This window comes from Rana temporaria, chromosome 7, assembly GCF_905171775.1.
Source record: "Rana temporaria chromosome 7, aRanTem1.1, whole genome shotgun sequence".
Lineage (NCBI taxonomy): Eukaryota > Metazoa > Chordata > Amphibia > Anura > Ranidae > Rana > Rana temporaria.
Window position 1 is genome coordinate 19,592,975 of NC_053495.1, and position 19,560 is coordinate 19,612,534.

The window sequence follows — 19,560 nt, forward strand, 5'->3', positions numbered from 1 at the left end:
CGATTAATGACCTGCACCACCCCCATGTTGTCACAGTTCAACCTGATCTTTAGATCTCTGCATTCTGCACCCCATAACTCGATCGCCAATACCACTGGGAATAGCTCCAGCAGCACCAGGTTCTTTTCAAAACCCGCTGCCAGCCATGACTCCGGCCACGCCTCCGCGCCCCATCATCCCTTAAAGAAGGCCCTGTAAACCGTGGACCCGGCCGCGTCCATGACCAGGTCCAAATCAAAGTTGCTAACGGGCCCAGACATCCAAATGGCCCTCCCATTGTACGTCTCCAGAAACGTGTCCCACACCTGTAAGTCTGCCTTCAGCTCCCCCGTTAGCCGAATATAGGGCCAGATCCACAAAAGAGATACGCCGACTTAACTCGATTTTTCTAATTTTACACGGCGTGTATCTTTGCGCCCGATCCTCAAAACGAGAAGCGCCTGAAATTCCGGCTTTTCCGTCCTACCTAAAATAATTACACCGGCGCATTCTCGGGCGCAAATTACGCTAGGCACGCCGCTTTATTTGATAGGCAAAGATGCAAATGAGGGAGATAGGGCGATCCACAGAATTAAGTGTGTGCGCCGTAGATTACGCCCTGTGCGCACCTGTTAGTTTCCCGGTGGGAATTTACACTTTATAAAAGCAGCCCTAATTTTACACATGCCGTCTGAATGTCTGCTGAAGCAACACCATTCAGGAAGAGCTCAGCACACACACACTTTCAGGACTAAAATCTCTCTGCCAAAATGCCAGGACCATCAATGATCCTAGCTGCATTAGTGTCTATAGAGGCACAAAGAAGGAGGAGGGCACAGAGGAGGAGGAGGAGGGCACAGGAGAGGGTATTCCGCCCACGCCAAGATTTGTTTGGCATGCCTGCTTCTGAAGTATTCCGCAACTACAGATTTACCCGTGAGGCCATCCAGGAATTAACAACAATACTTCAGGATGATCTTACCAGCCCAACACAACGCTCCCATGCACTGCAGCCACTCACCAAAGTACTGGCAACTCTGCATTTTCTTGCCTGAAATAAAGTTGATAACTTGGCTTATATTTAAATAGCACACTTACTGCTATTAAATCGATCGTGAGACAGATTCGTGAATAAAAAACGTGTGTTTAATGTACACACTTAATATAAGTACAAAACAGTTTCAATGTATAAAAATAGCTTCAAATAAGAGTTCAAAAAATAAGAATTTCAAATTAATCAGATGTGTGTTCCAAGACTTGCTTCTGTATGCTTGCAAAATATCTGAGTGACTCCTCTTGATGGTGCCTGAGAGAGTCCTTCAAGATGGCTGAAGAGCGAGTTCTGCCCCAGCTGGCAGACCTTCAGTTTATATATCAAAGACATTTCTTTGTCTGAATTTCGCGCTCAGAAATATACCCTCCCAAAGGGCGTGATTTATAATGAAAACCTGATACAACATCTGTTTTACATCTATCTCAACCTTTACATAGGAAATGTCTCCTGAGAACCTAGTCTAAATATTCTGTAGATCTCAAGAGGAAATGGCTTGTTTAGGTAAGAAAAGGTGAAAGGTCTACACAGCTAAAATCACAATCTAAACAGAATGTGGCCTAACTAATCAATCACTGAGAAACAGCCATATGAATTACCTCAATAGGAGAACACATTCCAATCAAATACAATTCTTTACTTAAAACATTAAACATTTCAAATGAACATATATATATATTTCATATTCAAACTTATACGTTTTTGGAGTTTCAAACATCGAATCCAGCGAATTTACAAAAGAAAATTAATAGCTCAAACAGTCTCACATTCATTCATATTAACAAGAATATATATATTCTTTATAAAATCCTTCCGGAAGGGATTTTAGAATATAACATTCCCCTCTGAAATATGAATAATGACCATATTTCCTAATCATTTATACACCCATTTATGTCACAAACACTCTGACTTTGATCTAATAACTCCAAATGCATTGTCACCTGTCATCGAATTTGCAACTCCAAAACCTAATCTCCTTTTAAGCTTATTTTGCAACATATCGTCACCTTTCTTGATTTCATTTCTGATTTGCTTATACAGTTTTTTCATTCTAAACATTAAAAATAATTGATATATAATGCATAACATAATAATAATAAAAATAATAACTATAGGATGTGATAAAATATTTCCTGCTGCGGAAGTAATTGAAGTTTTTCCCCAAATAGATATACTGTTTTTAAATTGATGCCACCAACTGGAACCTGTTAAAGTGGACCATTGGTGAACTACCTCTTGCAAATTCCCTTGCTCATGTTTAAACGATATCTCTGCATTCCTGAGTTCTTTAGCTAGAGCCATTAATAAACCTTGATCCTTTTGAATTATGTTAACCCATTCTCTCCATGGAAACTCATCTATTTGAGACAAATTATATAGTGTCGGACTAACACTAACATTTCTCAATGATAGATGAGATAAATTAGTTCTTATACCATTTACATTTATGGCCCTTAAATCACCTTCTGTACAATACAATCCCCGTTTTAGGTTTTCTGTGTTTGTGCAAGAGGAAAAGAAAGTCTGAACCCTTTCTGTATCTTTCATGATCTGAAAACAAACTTTCCTTTTATCTACAAGAGTAGTTAATTCAGAAGAAGCTTCAAATGTTTCTATTCTTGCAGAACATAATGTATGATTATGATAACAAGAATGAAATATACTTTTATCTTGATTAGGTAAACAAAGAACTTTAGACTGAAATTGTAAACATGATGACAAATCTAATTGTTCTAATTCCAAATTATCCTTGTTAAGCGCAAAATCTGTATACTGCAATTTATAAAATAATAATTGAGTATCACTAATTGGTAATCCCAAAACAGTAATTGGAACCAAAATTTGTTCTCTCCCTGCTATAGGAATCATAGAAGAACTATAACATACATCCTGACTACATCCTAACCATTTATTTACCCATAAATCAGTATGATTTCTTGCATATGCATATTCTCTGGGTAAATTCTGCAATATACCAAGAGGGGTAATTCCACTCTGAAAAGCTTGTGCAATTATTTTAAAATTAGTGGAATATTCTGTTTGAATTTCTAAACATAATCTGGCAATATGTGAATGTTCTTCACTAGTCATTAAATTGAGAGTAATATTCTGAAGATGTAGTATGGATGGACCCATTACATTGGCTGTTTTAATAACCATATCTTCTAATATCTGATTTAAGTTTCTTTGGATCTTAAAACCTTTACTTCCCACTAAACCTGCTGACTCAAGATCAGATTTTAACGTGTTAATATCCATACTATTTGCAATGCTGCCAATTATACCTATGCCCCCTAGGGCTCCTTCAACAATACCACGTCTATTTCTGTTATGACTATTGATTCCAAACCATCTTTCAATACCCAATTCCATATTAACCAAATATCTTTGACATTGTGGAAACCTTGTAGAAATTTTCCATTCTGAAATATTAAAATTCCACAATATAATGACGAATGTTCCTTCTCTCAATAGAGCTCTGGATTGTAAATGGTTAATCTGGAAGGGATTAGCAAAAACACTGTTTTTACCAACACATGGAGTTTTCCCTGGGGACATGACAATTATACTTGCATTAGCACATTTCAAGGGATAGCCTTCTATTAATATGCAGCACTCATATATACCAGTATCATTTAAAGATACACCTGATTGATGATAAATAAATTTATCATTGATCCAATTCACATTACCAAAAATTCCTTTGTGAATTATATTAGTTGTACTGTGGAAAAAACTACCCAAAAACTCACCATTCCTTTTCCAAGTTAACAATGAATTTTGAGGTAAATATATCTGAGTACTACACATCAAATTCAATCCATCTTCATCTTCAATGACTTTTAAAGACTGTGGTGACACTTTTATCTCTGGAACAATAATATCTACCACAGTAATGCTAATTTTGACTCGTAACTGAGTAGATTTTCTTATTACTCTAAAATCCCATTTTCTTACAATGTCTCCTTTTTCATCTCCAATTATATTTAGATGTTCTGGGTCTAATATTTTTACAAAACATTGAAAAAGGTAATAATACTGGTCTACTGGATAAAATATTTTTCCAGACCTTGACATATCATTATTAACATCTCCTGACCAGATTGTTGAATCATTACCTTTTATAAATAATGACCAAAAAGCTCTAATCAGTATATTACATTCAAAAGTCTTGGTTATGTTATTAGACCTATAAAATCCTTGCATTTTAACAAAATTGGTTTTCGACTCTATTTTAACTTCTATTTCCACCTCATTACTATGAATGAAATATAATTCCATACAATGCTCATACCCCTGTCCCACAGCTATATACCCAAACAAATCGTCAGCTGTATTAACATCAGTATATCTGAACTTGTCCAAATTTTTATCTATCTTAATATCATGGTTTTTATCGCTTTTGTCCTCCGTATTAGTATTAATATCTGGCTCGCCGTTATCTAAAGTGACATCATTGTCCACATCTCTTTTGTTTCTTATTACTATAATGTCTTTGTTGAGAAAATGTTCAATCCTGTTAACCTCTACATGGCTGGAACGGTTTGTGATATATTTTACCACTGATAGAAATGTCAATAATGAAAAAATGCATCCTGCGATGATGATAATCAACTTTCTTTCTTTAAGATTTCTCATTCCTTTTGTAGTCATCTTTCCTTCTTTGTTTAGATCTTTTACAATTTTTCCTAAAGAAAAGAAAAGCAGTATCATTTATCTCAAAATATAATTTTTATTTTGGATCATACAATTTGCACTGATCAGTGTGCATCCAACTTTTTGTTGTCTACGCGCATTTTTCACTGAATTGAGAGGTCTTTGAACTTGAAACACAAGCGGCATTTTCCTTCACCATCACTCCTTGAACATCTAAGATGTCAAATGGACCTTCCCAATTACTTTGCCATGGTCCAGTTTTCCTGAAAGATTTTATCATGAGTTGACCTCCTTTCTCAAACTTGGAAGTATGAGGAGGGATCATTTTTTGCATGCAAGTAGCTGCATATGGCAAAATACTGTTCAGATTGTCCTGTAACATCTGTAACCACTTTGTTTTCTCTATTGCCTCTCTCTGCGGCGTAGACAAGAAAGGTTCATTGGGAAACCAAATGACATTTTCCTTCCTGTCATAAAATTCACAGTGTTTCAGAAGATGCTATACTTCTGACACTACTCAAAAAAAAACAAGATTAAATTACACTGTCTGTTATGTATTCCATTTTGTCCCAATAAAACTTTACTATAAGAAAATCAAACAGTTTTTCTTTTACCAAAGTGACCTAAACTCTCATGAATGAATTTAGTGAATTCCCTAAAGGTGTTGAGGTATAACAAGACACAAAAACCCATTGAAAGTCATGACGCAACATCAACGTTCTCATGAACCATAGAAGATGTCAAATCAACCTGTAGAGGAACAAAAATTCCTTTTCCTGTTCTTCAGCAAATTAGGGTATCTGTGTGTTTGTTTTCCTTGCAACAATTATACCAATTCAGGTTGAATCACCACATCACCATGTAAAACCTACTTCCTTTGCTAAAGTCTCTTAAATAGAAACCTCAAAATACTAATAAAGATAGTATAAATATATATATATATTGTGCGTATGTGTATGTGTTTCAAACTGGATCAACTTCCTTGTGTGTGTGATTTTTCAAAAGTGTGTGTGTGTGATTCCTATCAGGCTGTCAGCACGTCTGCATGTCTCCCTTTGGCCCCCACCTTTTCTTACAAAGGAGAGCTTTGGAAGCAAAACCCCGCGAAATTTAAATCACAAGGATGTATGTCACTTACTCCAAAATTACTAAGGATGGACTGTGAAGAGCTGAGATAGGAATAATATATATTGTACTCAATGTTTGAAACAAATAACACTACATACATACACATATATAAATCCTTACTTATTCATTCGATTTCTTTTATCATTAAAATCAATTCCCTTCATGTCTTAAAAAAACTTCAATATGATCTGTTACATTTACTGCACAATGCACATCCACTACACTATACAAGTAAAGAAACAATAAATTCTGTCTCTTTTCCTAAACCAATTAATATTCCTTAAAATTTCACTTCACTTTTCATGAACTAGACGTTACATATATTCCACTTAAAATCTCTTCTTTCAGAATTGTCTGCAATTCTGCCAGAAAAATAAAATATTCAACTTTCTGATTCCCAACATGAAATCTGTCGAACTTACATCAAAACCTTATTCAATAATCCTTATGCAATACCAAAAATCATAGCCAAAAAGTCATAACCAAAAATCATAAATTCCATGCCGCTCACTAAGGAACATGCCTATTTTTTCCTCCCAGCGTAACATTAGAAGTAACAAATGGCTTATTGTACTTTAAATAATATTGTTCTTCTTGTCTAACTTGAAAATTATACCTCCTATGATTACTCCATCTTACAGAGTAAACTTCATAACGCCTTGGAGAAGTTTTGAAATTATGTGACTTCCTGTCACTCACTGACCAACAATAATTTGCCATATGACCTTTCCTGCGACATAAAGAACATTTGAAAACTTGCTTTCTCTGTGCATATGACGATGGATAAACACATTGCTTCTTAGAATGAACAAACGTAACACATTGCTTGTCACTATTGCCTGAAATGCTTTCAAAAACATTCACTGTGTTTTTAGTAATGTCTGCTGCAATAATATTATCCTGTTTCCCTGCATGTGGTATCTCCTCCATTTTATCTGAGGACTGAGCAAATTCTGTTAATACCATATCTGACTGCGTTCCTATTTCACTCTGCTCAACATAATTACATACAGTTCCACAATTTAAACAACTAGCTGCAGTAGATACATTCTCATGTGTTTGCATATTGCCTGCATTACCCGAAGTGTCCTCTGAATGTATTTCTGTTACCTCAGAAATCATTGAATTAAAATCTGTAACTAGTTTCATTACATTACTTAATTTCCTTTTAATTTTAGCTAACGAGAATCTCTCTGCATCAATAGCCAGATTAGATTCTAAACATTGCAAATATAACGACTTCCATAAAACAGAATAACAAATCTGTTTCGATAAACCTTGACATTCATCAGCTGAACATTTAAAACATTCCATGATTTTACTCACCGAATAAGAAGTCTTCCGTGTTCTACGAATCTCCAGGTCATTCACGATAAATCGATACTTCTAGGCTCTCGTCAAACTCTTTGCGTAGTTTCTTTCAGTACTAACATGTTCCCCCTTTCGATATAAGGGACAGTTGTAAAAAAACTGCGACAAAATGAGCGACTGGCTGATTGTTGACTTCTAGGTTCTCGTCAAACGTTTCAAAAATTACTCAATACTCTACTTCTCTCCGATAGCACTTTGAGAAAGTGGTATAAAATTTGAAAATCGTTCAAAGCCTGGCTGGCTTAGCCAATGAAATAAAGTTGATAACTTGGCTTATATTTAAATAGCACACTTACTGCTATTAAATCGATCGTGAGACAGATTCGTGAATAAAAAACGTGTGTTTAATGTACACACTTAATATAAGTACAAAACAGTTTCAATGTATAAAAATAGCTTCAAATAAGAGTTCAAAAAATAAGAATTTCAAATTAATCAGATGTGTGTTCCAAGACTTGCTTCTGTATGCTTGCAAAATATCTGAGTGACTCCTCTTGATGGTGCCTGAGAGAGTCCTTCAAGATGGCTGAAGAGCGAGTTCTGCCCCAGCTGGCAGACCTTCAGTTTATATATCAAAGACATTTCTTTGTCTGAATTTCGCGCTCAGAAATATACCCTCCCAAAGGGCGTGATTTATAATGAAAACCTGATACAACATCTGTTTTACATCTATCTCAACCTTTACATAGGAAATGTCTCCTGAGAACCTAGTCTAAATATTCTGTAGATCTCAAGAGGAAATGGCTTGTTTAGGTAAGAAAAGGTGAAAGGTCTACACAGCTAAAATCACAATCTAAACAGAATGTGGCCTAACTAATCAATCACTGAGAAACAGCCATATGAATTACCTCAATAGGAGAACACATTCCAATCAAATACAATTCTTTACTTAAAACATTAAACATTTCAAATGAACATATATATATATTTCATATTCAAACTTATACGTTTTTGGAGTTTCAAACATCGAATCCAGCGAATTTACAAAAGAAAATTAATAGCTCAAACAGTCTCACATTCATTCATATTAACAAGAATATATATATTCTTTATAAAATCCTTCCGGAAGGGATTTTAGAATATAACATTGCCACTGGCTCATTCCAACGCACAAGTGGAGGCGTGGCTGGGATGGCACAATCCTCCATCAGCAGGTGTGTGCACCAAGTGGTCCCTGCAATCCTGCGGCGCATGGGAAATCAGTTTCAAAAACCCACCCAGGAGGATCAGCGTTTAAAGACCATTACAGACTTTTATCACATTGCCAGATTTCCACACACCATCGGGGCCATTGATTGTACCCATGTGGCACTATAACCACCCCATGATACTGAGCACATGTTCCGGAATCGTAAAGGCTGGCATTCCATCAATGTGCAAGTGATCATAGATGCCCATGGCCTCATCTGGCACGTCTGTGCTAAATTTCCGGGATCCTGCCATGATAGTTATATTTACCGGCAGACCCAGATCTCCAGAGATTTGGACCAGAACATGTATGGAGACAGCTGGCTGATTGGTGAGTGACATGTGTGTCAGGTATGTCCCCCCCATGATGCTGACATCACAAGGGGCACATGCATGACTAATATCCTCCTGTCTTTTCCCTTACAGGTGACTCAGGATATGCCTTGGGACCTCATCTAATGACCCCATTCAGGAACCCCCAAACCCCAGGAGAGCAACGCTACAACCAGGCGCACATACGTACCCGGGGAGTGGTTGAACGGACCTTTGGGCTTATGAAGTCCCGCTTCAGATGCCTGGATAAGTCTGGGGGTACACTGCTGTATTCCCCTGACTTTGTGTGCCAAATAATTGGGGCATGTTGTATACTCCACAACTTTGCCCTCAGAAGGGGACTGCATATTGACTTATGTGATGACCTGACCCCTGACCCAGGCAATACCCCCCCAACCAACTCTACCCGGTCTGCTGAGGGCACAGCAGCCAGGAGACGCCTTGCAGAAGGCATTTTTTCCCAGTAAATGATTAATGTCACAATAAGAATGTATCTTTTCCCTGTAAATGCACATCAATAAAGTCACAATGATAATGCATGAATGCACACCACTGTGGTTCCTAGCACAGACACATCACATGCACATCGAATTGGATTAGATCCAAGTCCCCCCCCCCCCCTTTGGGACTTGGGAGCAGTAACGCCACGCCACGGCTCCAATTATGTCACTGTGCATTCATACACCATTCAGGAACCTGGGATTGCACTTCTCCCTGGTCCTGGGGATCCCTTCTCCACCAAAACTGAGGGTGACACCCTTAATTTCTCAGGAATGCCACCCCCCCTACATTCACACATCATTCACACACATAAATAAAATCATAAGTACAGAAGACCAAATTAAATAATAAAAAAAAAAAAAGCATAAACCAAAAAACAAAAGTATCCCAGCAAATTAATTAGCGGCGGCGATTGCTACGCCATGGCTGGGCAGGGGCACGGCCACGCCATCGCGGAGGATGTCCATTGGGGGGGGTGAGCTGGGGAAGGAGGAGCCTCCTGGGGGGGTGAGCTGGGGAAGGAGGAGCCTCCTGGGGGGGGTGAGCTGGGGAAGGAGGAGCCGCCCCTGCTGGCCTGCCCTCCATGGCCCCTGCAATGCGAGTGAGACAGGCAGTGAGGGCAGCCGCATTGGCCTGGCCAGACCTTGTATTGTCCTGCACAGCCTGGGTCAGGGCACTCAGCTCATGGGCCACGCGTGTTGTGGCGGTCTGTATGTCGTTCAAACATGTAATGACTGCCGTTGAGTTGGTGGCCACATCACCGAGTGCCTCCATCATTTCACCCTGGCTGTGCTCCATCTGCGTAATTTTTTCCAGTATTTTTCCAAGAGTGCGGGTCTGCCGGGCATTGTCCTTCACCACACTGGCCGAAAAGACGCTCGCCCACAGCCACGGTCTCCTGGGTTGGCCCCCTGGCTGCCGCTGAGTCTTGCGGGCCTGGAGGAGGGGAGAGAGTGACCCTGGTGACTGGAGGCCTGTTGGGGGAGAAGTGGGAGGGGCTACCCCTGATGGTGGCCTGACTGGTGCCAGCCTCAGGGGTAGCCTCAGGGGAAGACTCAAAGGTCATCATATCAGTGGCCAGGAGGACTTCCCGGCCAATCTGCATATTTTCCTCCTCCTCCCCCTCATCATCCTCCTCCCACTCATCCTCCTCCCCCTCAACCTCCTCCCCCTCATGAGTGGAGGTTTGGCCAATCCCCTCCCCTGGGGAATCCTGCCCTTCTTGGGACTCATCATCAGCCTGTCTTGGGGGTGGTGCTGCAGCCTGGCCCGATGGGCCTGCAACCTCCTGGCGTGTAACCTCCTGGCGTGTAACCTCCTGGCGTGTAACCTCCTGGCCTGCAACCTCCTGGCCATCTGTGGAGGACACAAAACAATCACATGTTTGAGGAACCACACACTTGGCACATCTTCCCTTCCCCCACCCACACATGCTAATCAACAGAGAATAAACAAAAAACCTGCCTGTCCTCCTAGGAACATCTGACGTATAGCCAGGCAGGCCCACCACCTGCTGTGGGTGGAAACACTGGGCCACTGCCCATTCCTCCTCCGTCAGTCTGACTGGGCAGGGTCCCCCTCCTCCAGTGCCCCTGGTATGGGCGTCGATCCTTGCCATCTTATTCCGGACGACGCTTCTCAGATCATTTATTATATCATCTCCCCCCCCCCCCCCGCCGCATTGATCTGGTCGGTGATTTTTTTTATAAGCTGCCTCCTCCTGGCCGGGGTGGTGTTCTGGCTCTCAGGGCCATGCAGAAATCGCCCATATTTCACAATGCCCCGAGCAAGAATTTGCTTCTCTCCCAGGGTGAAATTAAGCTTCCTGCGTTTGGGGGGCATCACATACACCACCCAGCAACAACAAACACACCCGACAAACAATCTACAATACACACCCAAAAACCTGACAAAAATATATACCACAAAAAACTAAACAAAATCTAAACACACAAGGACACAGCTAATAGTAATTCAAAAACAAACACGCACCAACAAACAAACAAAAAACAAACACCAAAAAACAATCAGCAAAAACAATAACAAACAAATTAAAGCGGATGTGCCACTAAACAAATATATTAAAAGCCAGCAGCTACAAATACTGCAGCTGCTGACTTTTAATATAAGGACACTTACCTGTCCTGGAGTCCAGCGGTGATCGCAGCAGATGACGAGCCGATCGCTCGTCACCCTGCTGCTCCCCCCTCCATCCACGGTGAGGGAACCAGGAAGTGAAGCGCTCCGGCTTCACTGCCCGGTTCCCTACGGCGCATGCGCGAGTCGCGCTGCGCCCGCCGATTGGCTCCCGCTGTGTGCTGGGAGCCGAGTGTTCCCAGCATACAACGGGGGACGGACGGGAAGCGGAGAAAAAACCCGTCCTTTGCCCGTATCGTAGGGCCGGAAGTGGGTGCAGATACCTGTCTGTAGACAGGTATCTGCACCCCCCTCCCCCCTGAAAGGTGTCAAATGTGACACCGGAGGGGGGGAGGGTGCCGATCAGCGGGACTCCACTTTAGAGTGGAGATCCGCTTTAAATAAAGACACTTCTCAAAAACAAACAACAACTAGACTCTCCAACTCCTCAAACACTTTTCTCACAAACACAACTTACCAACACACAAACAAACAGAGCAGAAGCAAATTGCTCATGGAAGGGGAACAATGGGATATACTTTTGCAAGGGAAGTGTGTGTGTGTGGTGCTTTTTACACACAGGGCGATCCTCAAACTAAGTACACTTGGCCTTTTACCTATCTCACTGATTGCGCCGAGACCAGTTCTGCACATGCCCAGTGAGGTCCCGATTCGTGCGCGCATGCGCAGTACGGCCGGCGCCTCATTTGCATGGGGTCACGGCTCATTACAATGAAGCACGCCCACTTCCTTCCCACTTGCAAAGACCCCGCCTTACGCCTCTGAATTTAAGTTACGCTGGCGCAAATTTAGACGCAAATGCGCTGTGGATACGGCACTTACGACACCAACTTAGGGCAACGTAACTTAAATGACATAAGTTAGGACAAACTAAATTTGCACCGCTGGCTGAGGATCTGGCCCATAGTGCTTAGGTGCCCTTACACCCGCCGTTGCTGCCGACAGCCGTCAGCAGAAAACCCTACCCATAGGGATAATGTGGCAGGCGAAGTTCAATTTGCCCAATAAGGACTGCAAAGTCCGCAACTGAAACTTGTCCCGCCCCAGCATCCCCCGAATCTCCATCCGGAGATTCTCCACCTTGTCCCTCGGAAGCCTGCACTCCATCGCCTCGGAATCAATCATGATTCCCAGAAAACTCAAAGCCGTGGCCGGGCCCTCCGTCTTGTCGGCTGCCAACGGCACCCCGAACCTTTCCGCCATGTGCTGCAATGTTGCCAACAAGATCGCGCACACGTTGGATGACGTTTCAAACAGTGCGCACAAAATGGAGCAGCCCATAGGCAAACACCGGTCCACGTAAAACTCGTCACGCCATCGGCAACCCAACAGCCTAAAACTGTCAGGGTGCACCGGCAGCAAGCGAAACGCAGCCTCCATGTCCGACTTTGCCATCAGAGCGCCCCTTCCGTAGCGCCGCACCCACCTTACCGCAGCGTCAAACGGCGTATACGACACCGTGCATGCCTCTGGGTCTATAGTGTCATTCACCGACCTCCCCTTTGGAAAAGATAAGTGGTGAATGAGGCGAAACTTGTTTGGTTCTTTCTTGGGCACCACCCCCAGAGGCGACACCACCAAATCCGGCAGTGGCATCTCTGCGAACGGCCCAGCCATCCTACCCAGCTCCACTTCCTTCGCCAATTTTGCTGACACCACTGCAGGATTCTCCAAGGCAGACGGCAGATTCCTCGCCAAGGGTGGCGCCTTCGACAAAGAACTGGGAATGACAAAGCCCTCGGAAAACCCCGCCGCGAGCAGCCGCGCCGCCGCCCTATCCGGGTACCTATCTAGGAAAAGCCCCATCCTTTCCCCCCTCACTGGCGTTGTCCCCCGCCCGCTTTCCTTTTTTGAAACACCGGGACAGGGGGTGAGCACCCCCGCATCCGGAGCACTCGTATTTAAAACGGCAGGTTCCCCCAAACTTGCAGGAACCCTCGTTAAACTGCCAGCACACCCCCCATTTTTTTCCGGCCGGCGATCCAGAGGTGGACGTACCCCCGGCCCCACCTTGAAAAAACGGAGTATTAGTCCGGGGTGCGGAAATCATCTGCATCCACAAGCTAATATCCTTGTGGTCCCATCGCAGCGAAGGGCGGACAGCCCGTCGCTGGCGAAACTGTTTGTCATACCTCAGCCATCCCATTCCCCCATAAACTCGATGAGCTTCCCCTATGGGTCCATATAGCAGAAAAGCGCAGAACAGTGTTCCGGGCTCTTCTCCCCTATGACCAGTGGCGGCCCGTCCATAGGGGCGCCCGGGCGCCGCCCCCCATCACACAGTCAGTAAAAAAAAAAAAAAAAAAAAAAATTTTTTTTAAATCTGTCCCTTTAAGAAATTTTTTTTTCCCAAAAAAGGGCCTTATGTCCGCGCGCCGGACGCCGGGAACAGTCCTTTAGGAGTAGCGCCACGTCTGTGCAATCACGGGATTGCAGACGCGGCGCTACATTGGCACCAAAAATATGCCTTTGTGGCGCTCTCCATCGCGCCACTTGCTTCTGGCGCGATGGAGTGTATTGTTATGGCCGGGCGGGTGCATACACTGTCTGTGTGCACCCGCCCGTCTCTGTGCTCGTTCCGACGTCACTGGAAAAACCGGAAGTGACGTCGGGTCAGCTCGAGCTCACTGCGCCCGACCGAGGAACAGGTAAGCCTGCCTGTCTCACAGCAGCATTCAACCCCTCCCGTGATTTCCATTATCGTATGTCCACATTCGTATTTGGTGGCCGCCCGGCACCCCCCCCCTCCCCCGCGTATTCAAAGTTTTTTTTCTATTTAATACTCGGCGGCCCCCCCCCCCCCCGCTTATTCATAGTCTTTTCTTGCATTTACTATTTGTCGGTCCCACCCCCCCCCCCCCCCCGCTTATTAAAACTCTTTTTTTTTTAATTATTCGGCGGCCCCCCCCACCCCCCGCTTATTCAGCGGCTGGCATCCACCCTCCACCCCCCCTGCTTAATCCAATTTCTTTTTTATATATTTTTTTATATTTTTTTAAACTATTTTTTAATATTTAATATTCAGCGAAAATAATGCCAGGCAACAACCCACCCCCCCCCCCCCCCCCATCAATGTTTTTTTTTATTTAATATTAGTTAAATATATTAAGATTATTAACAGTTTATTTTTTATATTTGATTCAATTTAGCATTAAGTATAAAAAAAGTTTTTTTTAAATAACTGGGGGGGGGGGGGGGGTGGTCTGGTGGGGTAGTGTTACCGCCCGCTGTAGTGTTACTTGTGCTGTAATGAATTTTTACATAGAAAATAAATGTTGTTAATAAATGGGTAAATGAATTATAAAAAAAAGATTTTTCCAATAACGGTTATTAAAAAAATCTTTTTTTTATAATTCATTTACCCATTTATTAACAACATTTCTTTTCTATGTAAAAATTCATTACAGCACAAATAGCGGCCGGTAACACTACCCCACCAGACCACCCCACCCCCCCCCCCCCCCCCCCCCCCAGTTATTAAAAAAAAAACTTTTTTTATACTTAATGTGCAGGGAAAATATCGGCCGTCAACACCACCCCACCCCCCGCTTGCAAATTGTCCTGCGACTTGGGACTGGAAAGTTGCAGGATAAGTTGGACCCGATGATTTCCAATGAGAACTGTTCATATCTGTGCAACTTTGAAGTAGTCCCTGCATTACTTTTGTCCCACCTTGATGTGACTTGAGGTCCATAGACCTCCAGAATACATAGGCATTGCTTCAAGTCGCTGCAAAATCGCACCAAAAAATTGTGGCAGAATCTTGCGACTTTCAGGCTAATGCAGTCTGAAAGTTGCACAATTCTACTGCAATTCTGATGTGACTTAAAGCAATGCCTGTGTATTCTGGAGGTCTATGGGACCTCAAGTTGCATCAATGTGGGACCAAAGTAATGCAGGGACTACTTTGAAGTCGCACAGATATGAACGGTTCTCATTGGAAATCATGGGGTACGACTTGTCATGCAACATTTAAGTCCCAAGTCGCAGGACAAGTAATTCCTGCAGTCTCTGGTAATCTTGTGCAGTATGTCCGCAGTCTCTGGTAATCTTGTGTAGTATGTCCGCAGTCTCTGGTAATCTCCTGCAGTATGTCCGCAGTCTCTGGTAATCTTGTGCAGTATGTCTGCAGTCTCTGGTAATCTTGTGCAGTATGTCCGCAGTCTCTGGTAATCTTGTGCAGTATGTCCGCAGTCTCTGGTAATCTCCTGCAGTATGTCCGCAGTCTCTGGTAATCTCCTGCTGTATGTCCGCAGTCTCTGGTAATCTTTTATGTATGTCCGCAGTCTCTGGTAATCTCCTGCAGTATGTCCGCAGTCTCTGGTAATCTCCTGCAGTATGTCCGCAGTCTCTGGTAATCTTCTGCAGTATGTCCGCAGTCTCTGGTACTCTTGTGCAGTATGTCCGCAGTCTCTGGTAATCTTGTGCAGTATGTCCGCAGTCTCTGGTAATCTTGTGCAGTATGTCCGCAGTCTCTGGTAATCCTGTGCAGTATGTCCGCAGTCTCTGGTAATCCTGTGCAGTATGTCCGCAGTCTCTGGTAATCTTGTGCAGTATGTCCGCAGTCTAATCTCCTGCCCATTTCGAGTCCTTCATTACTAACAGTGTCATATTTTAGTTTGTTTGCACCGATCTGTAAGGCTGCGCTATATACCATGATTTGTGATGCTGGGGCTATATACTCTGTGCTGTGACGCTGAGCTGTATACTCCTGACATTGAGTGGAAGCAAGTGGAATACAGGGGACGGAGTGGTGGATTCTATAAGGGGTGTGGCTTATGAGAAATGGGAGGGACCAAATGTGGAAGGGCGGGGTATTGCGCCCCCCCATCATAAAACTTCACCAGCCGCCACTGCCTATGACGCTGGCTAATATGGCAAACGCCTGTAACCAATTACTAGATGTACGAGGGATCAACCTGTAATGTCTCTTCTCCTCGTCCTCCTTTTTAGTACTATCCGGTTTTACCCTGTCCAAATTGAATTTTTCTAAAGGCAACAGGGAAAATATCTCCACATACTCACCTTTCTCGATCTTTTCCCTGACCTCTTGTTTCAGATGAGCCCCCAGCGGCCCCTAAAAAGAATACATATACTTCACCTTTTGCCGCATCAGCCATCCTCACCACGTCTGTCCTGACCCCCCCCCGGGCTTGTCCCCACCCGCGTCGCCTACGGAACTACTATCCGGAACCACCCCCGTATCCCCCCCAACCGGGGCAGGTGCCCCAACTGTCACGGGAACCCTCCCCCCAGCAGAACCCCCTACCCAGGGTGCAGCCTGAGGCGGCGCCCCCCCCCCCACCCAGCAAAACGCTGTACCAGGTCTCTCAAACCCCCCAACAAATCCTGCAGCCCCCCAGGGGAACCCTGGGCGGCAGGCGACACCCCCGCCACCCCGGGGTCCCCGGATGGTGGCAACACATTACCCCCCACAGCACCCGCTGTGGCAGCGAGAGCATCTTCTACTGCTGTATTATTATTAATATTATTATTATACAGGATTTATATAGCGCTAACAGTTTGCGCAGCGCTTTACATCAGCTGTATCTGAGTCAATGATGAAGGAGAGAGCTAAGAGAGCCTCGGCTCGCGTGCACATGGCTGAATCAAGATTGGGCTCAGGTATGTATTTTGGGGGGCTGTGGGGGGAGCTACATGCTACCTTACTGCTTAGAATGCAGTAGGCAAAAAAAACCTTCTGCCTTCATAACCACTTTGCCACTTAAGCACCGGACCATTTGGCTGGCCAAAGACCAGAGCACTTTTTGCGATTCGGCACTGCGTCGTTTTAACGGACAATTGTGTAATCGTGCGACGTGGCTCCAAAATAATTAATGTCCTTTTTTCCCCCACAAATAGAGCTTTCTTTTGGTGGTATTTGATCACCTCTGTGGTTTTTATTTTTTGCGCTATAAACAATTTTTACATGAAGGAGAGAAGTGCCAAAATAGGCCCGGTGGACAAGTGGTTAAGGAACCTATTTAGAAAATAAAAGACAGACCTTTACAACCCCTTTAAGTGTGTCCTAGGGATGTGTTCTGACTGTGTGGGGGGGATGGGCTGCGTGTGACACGACACTGATCACCTCTCCCGATTACAGGGAGCTGTGATCAGTGTCTTGTCACTAGTAAGAATGGGGAAATGCTTGTTTACATCAGCATTTCCCTGTTGTTCCTCTCCGTGAGACGATGGCGGGTATCGGCGCAGACATTGAATCTGCGGGACCCGCGGTCGAACTCGCGGAGCTTGCGGCACGCGCGCACGCTCACAATGCCGCATCTTAAAGGGGATGTACCTTTTAAGCCCCTACTGTCCAGCCGTGCCATTGTGTCGACGTATATCGTCGTGCGCTGGTCGGAAAGTGGTTAAGTAAGCAACAGTGGAGGTAACACACTGAGGTGTTTCAGCTGCCATTGAGCTATGGTGTATTGTTGTACTGTTATGGCCGTCCCCCCCCCCCCCCGCCCCAAAGCCATTAAGTCTATTAACCACTTAAGCCCCGGACCAATATGCTGGCTAAAGACCCAAGGGGTTTTTACAGTTCGGGACTGCGTCGCTTTAACAGACAATTGCGCAGTCGTGCAACGTGGCTCCCAAACAAAATTGGCGTCCTTTTTTCCCCACAAATAGAGATTTCTTTTGGTGGTATTTGATCGCCTCTGTGGTTTTTATTTTTTGCGCTATAAACAAAAATAGAGCGACAATTTTAAAAAAAATGCAATATTTTTTACTTTTTGCTACAATAAATATCCCTCAAAAACATATATAAAAATTATTTTGTTCCTCAGTTTAGGCCGATACGTATTCTTCTACCTATTTTTGGTAAAAAAAATCGCAATAATCGTTTATCGGTTGGTTTGTGCAAAATTTATAGCGTTTACAAAATAGGGGATAGTTTTTTTTTTTTTTTTTACTAGTAATGGCGGCAATCAGCGATTTTTTTCGTGACTGCGACATTATGGCGGACACTTTGGACAATTTTGACACATTTTTGGGACCATTGTCATTTTCACAGCAAAAAATGCATTTAAATTGCATTCTTTATTGTGAAAATGACAGTTGCAGTTTGGGAGTTAAACACAGGGTGCGCTGTAACAATTAGGGATCACCTAGTGTGTGTTTACTACTGTAGGGGGGTGTGGCTGTAGGACTGACACCATCGATCGAGTTTTCCCTATAAAAGAGATCACTCGATCGATGCGTCGCCACAGTGAAGCACGGGGAAGCCGTGTTTACACACGGCTCTCCCCGTTCTTCAGCTCCGGGGAGCGATCGCAACGGAGCGGCTAAAAACAAATAGCCGCGCCGTCGTCCCGGATCGCTCCCCGAGCGGACCCAACCTCCGCATGTACCGGGGGGGGGGTCCCGATCGGACCCCCCACCCACGTCTAGCAGAGGACGTACAGGTACGTGATTGTGCCTGTCCGTGCCATTCTGCCGACGTAAATGTACATGAGGAGGTCGGTAACTGGTTAAAAGCCAAGAGTTTAATATCACTAATATGTTTTTACAGATCTATATATGTGGCGGATCCAATGGAGAAGAACACCTCTTTACAGCAGAAGTCTACAACCCAACTACAGACCAATGGAGCATGATCGCCCCGATGTGGAACCAACGCAGTGGTGTCGGTGTCATCGCCTATGGAGATCTGATCTATGCAGTATGTGCAATGATTCCTTTCTACCCAAATGAGATTGAATGAGAACTATAAATTGCATCATGTGTCTGGTGAAACCGTTGTCAGAAGAACTGGAAATGAGAGGATATCTCTCTAACAGAGCCCCTGATAGGAGTACTAATCCTTCCCCACTCCATCCAAAACTAGGAAAGATGGCCTTGCCTTGACTTCACTTTAAAGGATGAGTTCCCCTTTTGGTAAAAAAATAATAAATACACATATTTTTGCAGGCAAGAAATGGGCATTTATTATTATTTGACTGAGGAGCCTGGAAAGCATTGCACCTGTCATCAGTGCATAGTTGGCAACATTGCAAAATACATTTTTTTAGGGACACTTTTTTGTCTGTAGGCGGAGTCTTGCTATAAGTAGGGGGCAGGGCATTTATTTGAAGGTGGGACTCTGCATCGGAAAAATGGGCGTGGTATAAACAGAAATGGGTGTGGCTTAACCACTTAAGACCCGGACCTTTAGGCAGGTAAAGGACCTGGCCAGTTTTTGCGATTCG